This window comes from Oncorhynchus masou, chromosome 5 (assembly GCF_036934945.1).
Source record: "Oncorhynchus masou masou isolate Uvic2021 chromosome 5, UVic_Omas_1.1, whole genome shotgun sequence".
NCBI lineage: Eukaryota > Metazoa > Chordata > Actinopteri > Salmoniformes > Salmonidae > Oncorhynchus > Oncorhynchus masou.
In genome coordinates, this window is record NC_088216.1 from 5084469 (window position 1) to 5100858 (window position 16390).

Sequence of the window (16390 nt, forward strand, 5' to 3'; positions counted from 1 at the left end):
CTGTCTTATTCCTCCTGTCTTATTCCTCCTGTCTTATTCCTCCTGTCTTATTCCTCCTGTCTTATTCCTCCTGTCTTATTCCTCCTGTCTTATTCCTCCTGTCTTATCCCTCCTGTCTTATTCCTCCTGTCTTATTCCTCCTGTCTTATTCCTCCTGTCTTATTCCTCCTGTCTTATTCCTCCTGTCTTATTCCTCCTGTCTTATCCCTCCTGTCTTATTCCTCCTGTCTTATTCCTCCTGTCTTATTCCTCCTGTCTTATCCCTCCTGTCTTATTCCTCCTGTCTTATTCCTCCTGTCTTATCCCTCCTGTCTTATTCCTCCTGTCTTATCCCTCCTGTCTTATTCCTCCTGTCTTATCCCTCCTGTCTTATTCCTCCTGTCTTATTCCTCCTGTCTTATCCCTCCTGTCTTATTCCTCCTGTCTTATTCCTCCTGTCTTATTCCTCCTGTCTTATTCCTCCTGTCTTATCCCTCCTGTCTTATTCCTCCTGTCTTATTCCTCCTGTCTTATCCCTCCTGTCTTATTCCTCCTGTCTTATTCCTCCTGTCTTATTCCTCCTGTCTTATTCCTCCTGTCTTATTCCTCCTGTCTTATTCCTCCTGTCTTATTCCTCCTGTCTTATCCCTCCTGTCTTATTCCTCCTGTCTTATTCCTCCTGTCTTATCCCTCCTGTCTTATTCCTCCTGTCTTATTCCTCCTGTCTTATCCCTCCTGTCTTATTCCTCCTGTCTTATTCCTCCTGTCTTATTCCTCCTGTCTTATCCCTCCTGTCTTATTCCTCCTGTCTTATTCCTCCTGTCTTATTCCTCCTGTCTTATTCCTCCTGTCTTATTCCTCCTGTCTTATCCCTCCTGTCTTATCCCTCCTGTCTTATTCCTCCTGTCTTATTCCTCCTGTCTTATCCCTCCTGTCTTATTCCTCCTGTCTTATCCCTCCTGTCTTATCCCTCCTGTCTTATTCCTCCTGTCTTATTCCTCCTGTCTTATACCTCCTGTCTTATTCCTCCTGTCTTATTCCTCCTGTCTTATTCCTCCTGTCTTATCCCTCCTGTCTTATCCCTCCTGTCTTATTCCTCCTGTCTTATTCCTCCTGTCTTATCCCTCCTGTCTTATTCCTCCTGTCTTATTCCTCCTGTCTTATTCCTCCTGTCTTATTCCTCCTGTCTTATTCCTCCTGTCTTATTCCTCCTGTCTTATTCCTCCTGTCTTATTCCTCCTGTCTTATTCCTCCTGTCTTATTCCTCCTGTCTTATCCCTCCTGTCTTATTCCTCCTGTCTTATTCCTCCTGTCTTATTCCTCCTGTCTTATTCCTCCTGTCTTATTCCTCCTGTCTTATTCCTCCTGTCTTATTCCTCCTGTCTTATTCCTCCTGTCTTATTCCTCCTGTCTTATTCCTCCTGTCTTATTCCTCCTGTCTTATTCCTCCTGTCTTATTCCTCCTGTCTTATTCCTCCTGTCTTATTCCTCCTGTCTTATTCCTCCTGTCTTATTCCTCCTGTCTTATTCCTCCTGTCTTATTCCTCCTGTCTTATCCGCTGTGTGAATTTCAGTATCTCTAATATCCTCTCTACTCTTTAGGAGTTTGGTCCACTCATGCTCCCACATCACATTCACTCTCAATCTCAAAGTAGCCTGTAAAGATTACAATTTGTCTTGGAACTCCTGGTACATATCCCCAAAAGTATTTTGGGTTAGTACACACATGGCCTGGGGCACAAAGCAAGATTTACAAACGTGGAAGAAACACCCGTTGTACTCAAACACTGTCTCACCACCGTCGATCTGTGTGTATTCATCCATGCGAAACGGCCCAACCGCCTTCTCACCACTATTCCATGTTGAATAAACGTGTTTTTTATCCTGGGTCAAGTACTCCAATCATTGAATGGACCCGCTAGAGTATGACTTGAATTGTCGTCAGTAGTTGTTAGGCGAGGGGATTGCTATAGATGATGTAGGCAGAAAGTGTGTACGGTAGGTTTTCATGCATGCCGATGCAGTAGTTGTACAACTCCAGGGGTCAATGCCTGCATCTTTGATGACCTCTTCTCTGAATATGAGGCATCCTTCACGAAGTATAACCACATCATTGTCACAGTATGATTCCATCTCTTTACGGAAATCAAAGTTATTATGACATACTGTCTCGTACCATGTCATGAATCTCTCTCGCTCTTTGGGAGACATTTGATCACACCCGTACATTTCTGGGCTGGGATAAGATCCAATATAATGTCGATTCTCCTCAGATGTGAAGAAATGAGGAAACCAACCTTTCACAGAGTCTTCCAAACCCAAGGCCTCAGGCATTTGAGTCAATCTCATGGGTAAGAAACTTAAACTGTCAATGTATCTCTGGTTGAAGGCGGGGGTCTACAAAACGCAAGATTTTATACCTAGTGCTATGACACTGGGTGCTACACCTTGTTGTATCAAGGAGTTCAAAAGAAGATAGGAATCATATATTCTAGAATTGTGAGCTATAAATGTGAAGTTTCTGTACTGGGGTTTTCTGAAGTGTTTTAGAAAGTGTATTGGGTCCCTCTGCCGACCACTTTTCACCCTTGAATGTCATGGTAGATACAAAAATAGGCAAATGAACCCCTGATTACTGATTAGTCTCAAAATCACAAAACACATATTTCTCTGAATGTTCATCTTCAGCCAAGGGCTGACTATAATAACACTCGTGTGGCACTTCTTGAACCACTTCAGCGTCTCTGCTTTTCAAAGACCCTTTACAGATTGGACAATGAGTCCACACACATGAGGTTTAGGACTGCCTATTTTAATGTTGTAATTGCATTGGCATTTTGGACATTTCTTGTTAATGTCACAACTGCTTACAGATTTACATGCCTTGTGTTTTTCATAGCAGTAGGCCGAACGACATGTGTGTTGACAATCCGCACAGGGTGTTAGGTTTAAGGGTTGCATCGGACAATTTTCATCCAGACATACTGAACAGTTATAAGAGAGTGCCCTTTCGGGTGTAGCCTGTATGACATGATGGACACACATATGGTGCTCCTAAAAACTCTGTGATGTTGGTAACAGTATAATAATGGTTGTTTTGCACAGAAAAGTACAGAATCTGAAGATGAGTTAGTGGGTTGTTCTGGAATTTCAAGAGAGCTGAATTAGCCATACTGTGGTACAAAACCACAATCTTGTTGTTCAGAAAATGTGCAAATTTGACCATGTCAGAGAAAGTCACAGTATCCTGTATACCTAGACTCACGGCATTTTGGAGCTCCCTAGCCGTTTGTAAAGCCTCTAGATCAGTACATCCAGGGTTGAGTAAATGTGCTAGGCCTATTGCAAAGCATAACTGATTACCAGGATTGTGAACGTTTATGAGATATGCACTTTTATTGTTTATGATTTCTGATTGCATGAGACTATCAAGTTTCCTTCTCTGACCCCCTCCGCCTAGGGGTTGACAAACGATTTGTACTACAAGCTCTATGGTCCTATCAGCTATGATGGATAAATTTGATTGAACAAGTCGTTCCAGCAGGGCTATAAGTTGTTCAAGATCTGCTTCGCCATTGGGTAAAACAAGAGATACAGTGTTTTGCATACTATCTCCACAAATTTCAAGCTGTAACATTTTACATTTACATTTAAGTCATTTAGCAGACGCTCTTATCCAGAGCGACTTACAAATTGGTGAATTCACCTTCTGACATCCAGTGGAACAGCCACTTTACAATAGTGCATCTAAATCATTTAAGGGGGGGTGATAAGGATTACTTATCCTATCCTAGGTATTCCTTGAAGAGGTGGGGTTTCAGGTGTCTCCGGAAGGTGGTGATTGACTCCGCTGTCCTGGCGTCGTGAGGTAAGACATCATAAACTGTTGCCCTCTCTAACAGTTCGCTCAGAGAATCCAATATCATCACATGTTCAAGATGTTGCCCTTGTCTAATTCATTTGGTTAATCAAGGCTATGAACCGTGTGGTGAATTATGGGCATTGTCGCCCCCGTCTCATCCATGTTAGGTACAGTTTTTGGTGCTTGTTTTTGCGTTTTATTAATCAGATTGTTGTTTAACAAGTGGGGCATTGTTCTATGTCAGAAGGATAGATCTTGACTGTATTGATGTCTTAGTAAAAACAAACATATGTTTGTGTAGCTGAGCCTTTCTGGCTTTTAGAGCCCTGTAAAAGGCTGTGAGAAACCTATCATCTATTTCAGGTTCTGGGTCCTGATAGAAACAATATTCAATCAAGATAGTCTCAATCTCAGAATTGGCTGTATCAAGTTGTCTGGCAGCCTCATACAACAGCAAATCATCTACCTCAGAATTATCATTTAAAGAAATGTTCAGACGTCAATGTTTTACTGTGTCCTGGGCGCCCCGTTCCTCCTCGAACTCTTCCGATCGACGTGTTGTGCCTTCTGTGTCTGTATACGCCTGGGAGGGGTCTGAAAGAAAAAATGTACACAAAATAGGGCATTTTAAATAAAATATATATTAGATAAAAATGTCAAATGCATTTCAGATAAAATAATATATTAATATGATATATATATTGTAGCGACCCGCACAGACAGCTGTGTGTTATGTGTTAGGCTAGGAGGTGGTTGTGTTGTACTGACCAGTACCCGGTGTTCGCGGGGTCCGACATGTCAATCAACCTGCTATCTGCCAATCACGGGAATGCCTGGAATGTTCTGATGCCGGGCATCCTGGTGGTTGGCGGAGTGGCGTGGAGGGGGGTTGGGCAGGGGGTGGAGCATTGGAAGTTAAGACCAGGTTCAGCCTTTCTCTCTCTATTACGTCTGGGCTTCCCAAGAGAAGGTCACGATTGGCTTGTGGGTTATCTGTCATCTTTTTGGCGTGTGCTACGGCCCAAACAGTAGCCTGTGTAAAGTTGGTTTAATAAACCGTCAATTCGCAAACTCAAGCCTCTGTCTGGACAATTGATCATTTATGATCTAGTCAGGTCATTACAATATATATAGTTAAATTACCTCTGTTTTTTATGCCGGCTGTTCTGAAGAATTGTGGATCCTGCGGGCTTTGTAGATTCTGCAGGGTTTATATCTTTGGAGTCTGAAAAAAACATTACTTGACATTGTTTTAACACATTCTATCCCCCAAAATGTATAACTAATATATATATATATATATATATATATATATATATATATATACTAATATATATATATATTATAGCTAATAACATATGTATAATGGGGTCATACCGTATCCATAGAGAGGCTGTTCTTGAATCCAAGCATTTTCAGACCAGGCGCCCTTCTCGGGCCTTGCTGATTTTGCACTTGAGCAACAGTTGCGTGACTTGCGTTTCCTGGGGGTGTGTACTTACAGAGCGGCTGTTTGTTTGGAGTATTGGTTCGTACAGAGCGGCTGTTTGTTTGGAGTATTGGTAAAGCCGTTCGTACAGAACGGCAGAATAGTGTCTGTTTCATCTGCTCCTCCGAAGTCGTTCAGAGGCCATGGATTCTTGTTATGGGGCTGTCTGCTGTAAACACAAGATTAGCTTTTAAAATAGTGTACACACTTTTTGTTTTCAATGTATAAATATTATTGTGGATTTTATTTTTGGACTTGGACTCGAAAATAGCGTGATGGGGACGGGCTTCGTAAAGAAGACGCGGGCGCTGTTTGCTCCTCAAATTTCTCATCTAATTTTGGCTGATCCAAATCAATTATTCCCGGTAGCAACTGGGTAAATGTCGGGTATCCTATAGACGTTAAATAATATTAACATATATTTATACGAAATATATACATTTTAACTTGTAAAAATATGTGCAATTGACATAAATATATACCTGAAAAATCGATGTCCACCCGTTTTAGAATATCTGTAAGAAGCCATATATAACACCGGTTTAATATTAGAGAGAGAGAGTACCAAACAGTGCATTCATTTCGTAATATCATACATTTCCCCCCCAAAACTACCTAATGCATCCAAAATCAAATATATTGTTTTCACATCCTCACCCCATGCGTATAGGCTTGCAGAAAGGCAGGAAAGAGTTTTCCGGGGAGCAGCTGGGACCTGACTGAGACAATGTACGGAATGAATTTACAGACCTGTCTGTGCAAATGAAACCCCCTGATGTTGTTTAAAAAACATTGTTTTTAAACCTTAGGGGGTTGTCAAGACCTGCTATGTTCTGGTTGGGGTGACAGACTTTTGAGCCCCACAGCCCAGGAAATAACGCCTGTGTCCAAATTAACCTATAGTGTAGGTATTGTTCAAATCAAATCAAATCAAATGTATTTGTCACATACACATGGTGAGCAGATGTTAATGTGAGTGTAACGAAATGCTTGTGCTTCTAGTTCCGACAATGCAGGAACAACCAACGAGTAATCTAACTAACAATTCCAAAACTACTACCTTATACACACAAGTGTAAAGGGATAAAGAATATGTACATAAAGATATATGAATGAGTGATGGTACAGAACTGCATAGGCAAGATGCAGTAGATGGTATCGAGTACAGTATATACATATGAGATGAGTAATGTAGGGTATGTAAACAAAGTGGCATAGTTTAAAGTGGCTAGTGATACATGTATTACATAAAGATGCAGTAAATGATATAGAGTACAGTATATACGTATACATATGAGATGAATAATGTAGGGTATGTAAACATTATATTAGGTAGCATTGTTTAAAGTGGCTAGTGATACATGTATTACATAAATATGCAGTAGATGATATAGAGTACAGTATATACGTATACATATGAGATGAATAATGTAGGGTATGTAAACATTAAATTAGGTAGCATTATTTAAAGTGGCTAGTGATATATTTTACATAAATTTCCATCAATTCCCATTATTAAGTGGCTGGAGTTGAGTCAGTGTGTTGGCAGCAGTCTCTCAATGTTAGTGGTGGCTGTTTAACAGTCTGATGGCCTTGAGATAGAAGCTGTTTTCAGTCTCTAGGTCCCAGCTTTGATGCACCTGTACTGACCTCGCCTTCTGGATGATAGCGGGGTGAACAGGCAGTGGCTCGGGAAGGTTGCTGTCCTTGATGATCTTTATGGTCTTCCTGTGACATCGGGTGGTGTAGGTGTCCTGGAGGGCAGATAGTTTGCCCACTGGTGATGCGTTGTTTCATACAGAATTGAAGAGACGCACACCTTTTGATATTTCAAACTCTTTGATGGTAAATGAGAGGCTCCGGAAAAACGTCTGTTTTGAGAGGCTTATGTGGGAATCTATCGATAGTGTTGGTGTTGTTTCAAGCACATTTTGTCGAGAAACCCACACATAGACACACACATAGACACACACGCCCACACACACACACGCACATACACACACACGCCCACACACACACACACGCACATACACACATTTCCCAGAGAGCATTTCTCTGAGAGAGAGAAAAATAGATTCCATTCTTTAAAGGTGAGATACAATTTTAAAACCCTTTATTTATTTCAAAATCTTTAGTACAGACCTTTTAAACATGTTAGAATTAGTTAAACAATTTTAATAGGCAATATTTAACTATGCCAGAATGTTTTTATACACACAAAGAACTAAAAAAATAAACAGATATATATTATTACCTCACATGTCATGACGTCCACCGAAGGTGGCTCCTCTTCCTGTTCGGGCAGCACTCGGTGGTCGTCGTCACCGGTCTACTAGCTGCCACCGATTCCCTTTGCCTTTTCTGTTGGTTATGTCTGTATTGGTTTCACCTGTTTCTCGTTTGGGGTTTGGTTCAGGGCTATTTAAGCCTTCTATGCCCGCGGGCTTGTTTCTCTGTTCTGTTTGTGGATGGTAGCGTTTGTTATTTTTCCGGACTGTTTGGTGTCCTGTTTTGGGCCGGTCATTATTGCGCCTGTTGTTTTTGGCATGACCTTTCTTACCGGAATAAATACAAAGTTCCCTAAACCTCTGCTCTCTGCGCCTGACTCCGCACCCACCACTCCTAGCTACGTAACAGAAGCCCGCACCATAACATGGAGTCAGCAGGAGCAGCTGCAACCCCTCTCCCATCTATGGAGGAGCGTGTCCTCCATCACACAGCCATCCTCCATAGAATCAGGTCAGCGATGGACCAGATGATGGAGAGAATGGACCGATAGGAGAGGAGTGGTCTCCCTACCTCACCGCTCCTCCTTCATCTACTCAACCTACTCCTCCGGCGGCGTCCGCATCCAGCGCTCTTTGTCTCGCGCCCCCAAGGGAGTACGATGGAGCGGTGGCTGGGTGCAAGGGATTCTTGCTCCAGCTCGAGCTATACCTGGCTACTGTTCGCCCGACTCCCTCTGGTGAGGAGAGCATGAGCGTCCTCGTCTCCTGTCTGATGGGCAGAGCCCTGGATTGGGCCAAAGCGGTTTGGAATAGCCCAGACTCTGCAAGGGACCACTACCCAGAGTTCACCCGCCAGTTCCGGGCTGTGTTTGACCACCCTCCAGAGGGCCGAGCGGTGGGTGAATGGCTGTTCCAGGGCTGGTCAGGGAGACCACGGTTCCACTGGACATGGTAAAGCAGGGGGATCACATGGAGCGGACTAGTCTCTTCCTTATCGATTCACCTGCGTTTCCAGTGGTGCTGGCAGTTCCCCGGCTGGCTAGTCACAATCCTAAGATTTCATGGAAACAAGGGGCTCTCCGAGGGTGGTCAGAGGAGTGTTCAGGGAGGTGTATAGGAGTTTCTATCGGTGTCACGACGGTGGAGAGTCCAGACAAGGTTTCCACTGTGCGCATTCCCTCAGAATATGCCGATTTGGCTATCGCCTTCTGTTAGAAGAGGGCGACCCAATTACCACCTCATCAATGAGGGGATTACGCGATAAACCTCCAGGTAAACGCAGCACTTCCCAGGAGTCACGTGTACCCATTGTCACAGGAGGAGACAGTGGCTATGGAGACAAATGTCACTGAATCTCTGGGACAGGGGTACATTCGGCCCTCCACGTCACCCATCTCCTCGAGTTTATTTTTTTGTGAAAAAGAAGGAGGGAGGTGTGCATCCTTGCATTGATTATAGAGGTCTAAATTCCATCACAGTGGGGTTTAGTTACCCGCTACCTCTCATCGCTACTGCGGTAGAATCATTTCACGGAGCACGCTTTTTCACAAAACTGTGCCTCAGGAGCGCGTATAATTTGGTGCGTATCCGGGAGGGAGAGGAGTGGAAAACCAGGTTTAGTACCACATCTGGCCATTATGAGTACCTCGTGATGCCATATGGGTTGAAGAATGCTTTCAATCATCTGAAGGAGCTGTTTCCTAGCTACGTAACAGCACAGTACATGTTTTTGTCATTGTGTTCTTGACACGTGGCACAAAGTACACCAACAATTGGCCTAGGAGACATGTTTAATTTCCTGTTTAATGTTCTGGGTTTATTTGAATTTCTTATTTAGGGGGTTTATTTTAGGGGGGTTTATTTAAATTGATTTCTTATTTCGTTGCTTGTGGGGTTCAGCGCTTATTTATAATGCGGCTGGGCTGTCCAACAAACCCCGGACATTTCTGTTTCATAGACAACAGCCCTAAGGTGACTACAACAGGGGTGGGGGAGATACTCTTTGAAATATTCAAACACATTTCCCAGTTCAACGAGGTCCCTATACAACAATCATCATGACAGCTTCAAAGGAACAGATGCACTATCTGGTTATATAAACACGCAGTCTAAGGCGTGATAACTTCCCGCCAGGATGTCCTGCAGGAAGCCCATATATGGGCATACACACGTGACCTTGACATAGGGTCATAAATCACACAGTCTCATGACCAGAACAGACAAGGACGATCTCTATCAGTATAGAAACACAAAAGAGACAGTTCTCTAAGGTTAGTACAGACTAGACAGAGCCGAGTTTGTCATGTTCCACCACTGTAGATAGGAGATACAATAGGTAGTAGAGCAGGTGAGAGATAAATGTGTGTGTGTGCAGTTCTTGTATTTTGCTTCATAAATGGCACCCCAATCTCTTATAAATGGCACCCTATTCCCTTATAAATGACACCCTGTTCTCTTATATATGGCACCCTATACCCTTATAAATGGCACCCTATTCCCTTATAAATGACACCCTATTCTCTTATAAATGGCACCCTATTCCCTTATAAATGGCACCCTATTCTATTATAAATGGCACCCTATTCTATTATAAATGGCACCCTATTCCCTTATAATTGGTACCCTATTCTCTTATAAATGGCACCCTATTCTATTATAAATGGCACCCTATTCCCTTATAAATGGCACCCTATTCTATTATAAATGGCACCCTATTCCCTTATAATTGGCACCCTATTCTCTTATAAATGGCACCCTATTCCCTTATAAATGGCACCCTATTCTATTATAAATGGCACCCTATTCCCTTATAAATGGCACCCTATTCTATTATAAATGGCACCCTATTCCCTTATAAATGGCACCCTATTCTATTATAAATGGCACCCTATTCCCTTATAAATGGCACCCTATTCCCTGATAAATGGCACCCTATTCCCTTATAAATGGCACCCTATTCCCTTATAAATGGCACCCTATTCTCTTATATATGGCACCCTATTCCCTTATAAATGGCACCCTATTCTATTATAAATGGCACCATATTCTATTATAAATGGCACCCTATTCCCTTATAAATGGCACCCTATTCTATTATAAATGGCACCCTATTCTATTATAAATGGCACCCTATTCCCTTATAATTGGTACCCTATTCTCTTATAAATGGCACCCTATTCTATTATAAATGGCACCCTATTCTAATATAAATGGCACCCTATTCTATTATAAATGGCACCCTAGTCTATTATAAATGGCACCCTATTCTCTTATAAATGGCACCCTATTCTATTATAAATGGCACCCTATTCTAATATAAATGGCACCCTATTCTATTATAAATGGCACCCTATTCTATTATAAATGGCACCCTATTCTCTTATAAATGGCACCCATTCTCTTATAAATGGCACCCTATTCTCTTATAAATGGCACCCTATTCTATTATAAATGGCACCCTATTCTATTATAAATGGCACCCTATTATATTATAAATGGCACCCTATTCTCTTATAAATGGCACCCTATTCTATTATAAATGGCACTCTATTCTATTATAAATGGCACCCTATTCTCTTATAAATGGCACCCTATTCACTTTGTAGTACACTATTTTTGACCAGAGGACATAAGGAAACATTAGTGAACTATGTAGGAGGTGCCATTTGAGACATACACACCTGTGTCTCCTGTTTCATCAAAGCATTGTTGACAGTCACTCTGTTGTCATTGACAGTAAAAGCAGAAGTTCACCAGTCCAACATAGACTCCGAGAACAACAAGGTTAACTTCTGTTATTAGCAAGGTAAGAATCTTTATTTTCTAAATCTCTTTATTCATGTGCACCTCACTAAAGTTAAGTAATGAGCTAACGTACATTGTCAAGAATGCTATGTATTTAAAACATTGAGTTATTATTTAAAACGTTTTTGTTTTTAAATGTACATTATTTTTATTAGAATATTCAAAGATATTCAGAACTAATACACACCTCAGAAATATCTGTTACATACAACAGGTAGAATTTGTATTGGTTCTTGATCCACATTAGTTCCTGTCAAGGCAGCAGCTCCTCTTCCTGGGGTCCAATCACTAATACACAATTATATACAATAGAACAGTACTTCACACAACACATTATTACCCACTACTCTACCACAACATGTCTACAATACATTATTACCCACTACTCTACCACAACATGTCTACAATACATTATTACACACTACTCTACCACAACATATCTACAATACATTATTACACACTACTCTACCACAACATATCTACAATACAACACATTATTACACACTACTCTACCACAACATGTCTACAATACATTATTACACACTACTCTACCACAACACATCTACAATACAACACATTATTACACACTACTCTACCACAACATGTCTACAATACAACACATTATTACACACTACTCTACCACAACATGTCTACAATACATTATTACACACTACTCTACCACAACACATCTACAATACAACACATTATTACACACTACTCTACCACAACACATCTACAATACAACACATTATTACACACTACTCTACCACAACACATCTACAATACAACACATTATTTCCCACTACTCTACCACAACATATCTACAATACAACACATTATTACACACTACTCTACCACAACATATCTACAATACATTATTACACACTACTCTACCACAACACATCTACAATACAACTCATTATTACACTACTCTACCACAACATATCTACAATACAACACATTATTACCCACTACTCTACCACAACATATCTACAATACAACACATTATTACACACTACTCTACTACAACATATCTACAATACATTATTACACACTACTCTACTACAACATATCTACAATACAACACATTATTACACACTATTCTACTACAACATATCTACAATACAACACATTATTACACACTACTCTACTACAACATATCTACAATACAAAACATGATTACACACTACTCTACCACAACATATCTACAATACATTATTACACACTACTCTACCACAACACATTATGACACATTACTCTACCACAACATATCTACAATACAAAATCAATAATAGAGAAAGTAACAATATTAAAATGTATGTGTGCCAGTGTGTTTGTCTTCTTACAGTCCAAGCTGTTCGGTAAAGTGTAGTTTTATCTGATTTTCCTGCTTGACTGAGTTACAGGATGTGGAAGAGATTTCCATGTAATCGTGGCTCTGTGTCGTACTGTGTTTCCGTAGTCTGTCCTGGACTTCGGTATTGTGAAGAGACCTCTTGTGTCATGTCTTGTGGGGGTTGTATGGGTGTCTGAGCTGAGCACTAGTCACTTAAACAGACAGTTCGGTTATTAATTAAGCTCTGAAATGTCAATATATCAATAGTTCTCACAAAGACAAGTAGTGATGCAGTCAATCTCTCCTGTACTTTGAGCCTGGAGAGATTGACATGCATATTATTAATGTTGGCTCTCAGTGTACATTTAAGGGCCAGACGAGATGCTCTGTTCAGGGCCAATTGTAATTTGCCTACTTCCCTCTTTCATATGACTGGAAAGTATTCCAGGTGCGACCAAATTAGGGCATGTAGAACTTGGTTTGTTTATATATAAAGTCAGGAATGCAGAGCATCGCTGTATTACTCATTACAGACCTCTCCCCATTTTAGTTACCGGGGCATCAACATGGTTTGACCATGAACGTTTACAATCCAGGGTTAAACCAAGCAGTTTAGTCTCCACAACTTTCTCAATTTCCACATTATTCTTCACAAGATTTAGTTGAGGTTTAGTCAATGGTTTGGCCCAAATACAATGCTTTTAGTTTTTGAAATATTTAGTTCTAGCAGCAAGTGTTGCTGTGATTTCACTTGCTGTGGTAGCCGACGTGTATAATGTTGAGGCATCACCATAAATAGATACGCAGGCTTCACTCAGAACCAGTGGCAGGTCATCAGTAAAGATTTAAAAGATAAGGGGTCTAATAAACTACCCTGGGAAATGTTTGACCCCACCTGGATTATGTTGAAGATGCTCCCATTAAAAACTTCCTCTGCGGATTGATTTTTGCTTCCCTCCAGGTCTGAGGGCGCACACTTTCCTGTAGCTTAGAGTAAAGAGATGGCAAATAGGTAGTAGAGGTCGTTAGAGAGAAAGTGTCACACCCTGATCTCTTTCACCTGTCTTTGTGCTTGTCTCCACCCCTCCACCTGTCTCCACATGTGTCATCCATCTTCCCCATTATCCCCTGTGTATTTATACCTGTGTTCTCTGCTTGTCTGCTGCCAGTTTGTTTTGTTCCTCAAGCCTACCGGCGGTTTCCCCCTTGCTCCTGTCTATCTCTATAGTTCCTGTTTTCTACCTTTCCCGGTTTGGACCATTCTGACTACCCTGACCCTGAACCTGCCTACTGTTCTGTACCTTTCGGAGTCTGATCTGTGTCATGGATCACTGCCTGCCCTTGACCTGTCGATTTGCCCCCTGTCTATGTAATAAACTGTTGTTACTTCGACACGTCTGCTTCTGGGTCTTCTCCTGCAACGTGATATAAAGAGCTCGTTAGAGAATCAGAGAGGAGATACAATAGGTAGTAGAGCTAGTTAGAGAATCAGAGAGGAGATACAAGAGGTAGTAGAGCTAGTTAGAGAATCAGAGAGGAGATACAATATGTGGTAGAGCTAGTTAGAGAATCAGAGAGGAGATACAATAGGTAGTAGAGCTAGTTAGAGAATCAGAGAGGAGATACAATAGGTGGTAGAGCTAGTTAGAGAATCAGAGAGGAGATAAAATAGGTGGTAGAGCTAGTTAGAGAATCAGAGAGGAGATACAATAGGTAATAGAGCTAGTTAGAGAATCAGAGAGGAGATACAATAGGTAGTAGAGCTAGTTAGAGAATCAGAGAGGAGATACAATAGGTGGTAGAGCTAGTTAGAGAATCAGAAAGGAGATACAATAGGTGGTAGAGCTAGTTAGAGAATCAGAGAGGAGATACAATAGGTGGTAGAGCTAGTTAGAGAATCAGAGAGGAGATACAATAGGTGGTAGAGCTAGTTAGAGAATCAGAGAGGAGATACAATAGGTAGTAGAGCTAGTTAGAGAATCAGAGAGGAGATACAATAGGTAGTAGAGCTAGTTAGAGAATCAGAGAGGAGATACAATAGGTGGTAGAGCTAGTTAGAGAATCAGAGAGTTGATACAATAGGTGGTAGAGCTAGTTAGAGAATCAGAGAGTTGATACAATAGGTGGTAGAGCTAGTTAGAGAATCAGAGAGTTGATACAATAGGTGGTAGAGCTCATTAGAGAATCAGAGAGTTGATACAATAGGTGGTAGAGCTCGTTAGAGAATCAGAGAGTTGATACAATAGGTGGTAGAGCTAGTTAGAGAATCAGAGAGTTGATACAATAGGTGGTAGAGCTCATTAGAGAATCAGAGAGTTGATACAATAGGTGGTAGAGCTAGTTAGAGAATCAGAGAGTTGATACAATAGGTGGTAGAGCTAGTTAGAGAATCAGAGAGTTGATACAATAGGTGGTAGAGCTAGTTAGAGAATCAGAGAGTTGATACAATAGGTGGTAGAGCTAGTTAGAGAATCAGAGAGTTGATACAATAGGTGGTAGAGCTAGTTAGAGATAAAGAGGAGATAAAGAATCAGAGAGTAGAGAGGAGATACAATAGGTGGTAGAGCAAGTTCGAGATAAATGGCCCCCTGTTCACTTTGTAGTACACTATTTTTGACCAGGGCACATGAGACATTTGTGAACTATGGAGAAAACAGGATGCCATTTGAGACGTACACAACTGTGTTTCCTGTTTCATCAAAGCATTGTTGACACTTTCACTCTTTGTCATTGACAGTAAAGCAGGGTTGAAATTAGGTTTGAGGTTCCTCAGTCATAAATAGACTCTGAGAACAACAAGGTTAAATTCTGTTACCAGGAAGGTAAGAATCTATATTTTATAGATCTCTCCATTCATATGCACCTCACTAAAGTTAAGTTATGATCTATAATAGAATGTCAAAAATGCTATATAATTGAAACATTGAGTTATTATTTTATTCATTACAAAAAGTTAGAGTTTTTAATTAATGACGTTAGCGTCCCGCAAAGGCTAACATCTGGTGAAATAGCGTAGCGCAAAGATACTAAATACAAACGTTTTGTAAATACATATATCTAACATCATTTAAAATCATTAACTTCTTCTTAATCCAACCGCAGTGTCAGATTTAAAAAATGCTTTTCGGCGAAAGATTGTGTGTCAAGTTTGGACTCTAAATTTGAGGACATGTTTCTGCATGGTGAAGATCCCATTCTCGATTGGTAAGTAATTCTCATGCCGTTGTTTGAAATATTTTACATATATGTATATATATATATATATATTCAATAATGAAATGTTTGTTGTGGTGCCACATGGCTTTTCATTTGGGTGTGTGTGTCTGTAAATATTATATGTATTATATCTAAACATGGAACGGAACAGAACCTCACCTTTGTGATTTACGTTCTCTACTCTAATATAATGTGTTTCTGTGTCTTTATTTCACAGTCCATCCGATTCTGATTGGGAGCCCCCACTGCCAAGGTGACCATCCCCCACAGGAGCTGGATCATCTAGCTGGCTTCATATTACACATTACTCTACAATATAACACATTATTACACACTACTCTACCACAACATATCTACAATATATTATTACACACTACTCTACCACAACACATTATTACACATTACTCTACAATACAACATATCTACAATACATTATTACACACTACTCTACCACAACATATCTACAATACAACACA

At 40.7% G+C, this 16390-nt stretch overlaps 1 protein-coding gene across 5 annotated transcripts in view; it reads left to right on the plus strand.

The window, feature by feature from the left end:
- Window positions 1-11277: 11277 nt before the first annotated feature.
- The window catches only part of LOC135531364 (uncharacterized), an 89426-nt gene continuing 84313 nt past the window's right edge, over window positions 11278-16390 (plus strand). For 4 of the 5 annotated variants that reach the window (XM_064959436.1, XM_064959443.1, XM_064959430.1 and 1 more), the window contains exon 1: window positions 11278-11363. The gene's annotated coding sequence lies outside the window, so the exon portion shown is untranslated. Of the gene's footprint in view, window positions 11364-15800; window positions 15903-16131; window positions 16168-16390 lie in introns of all 5 variants that reach the window. The other variant, XM_064959432.1, reaches the window with a different exon arrangement.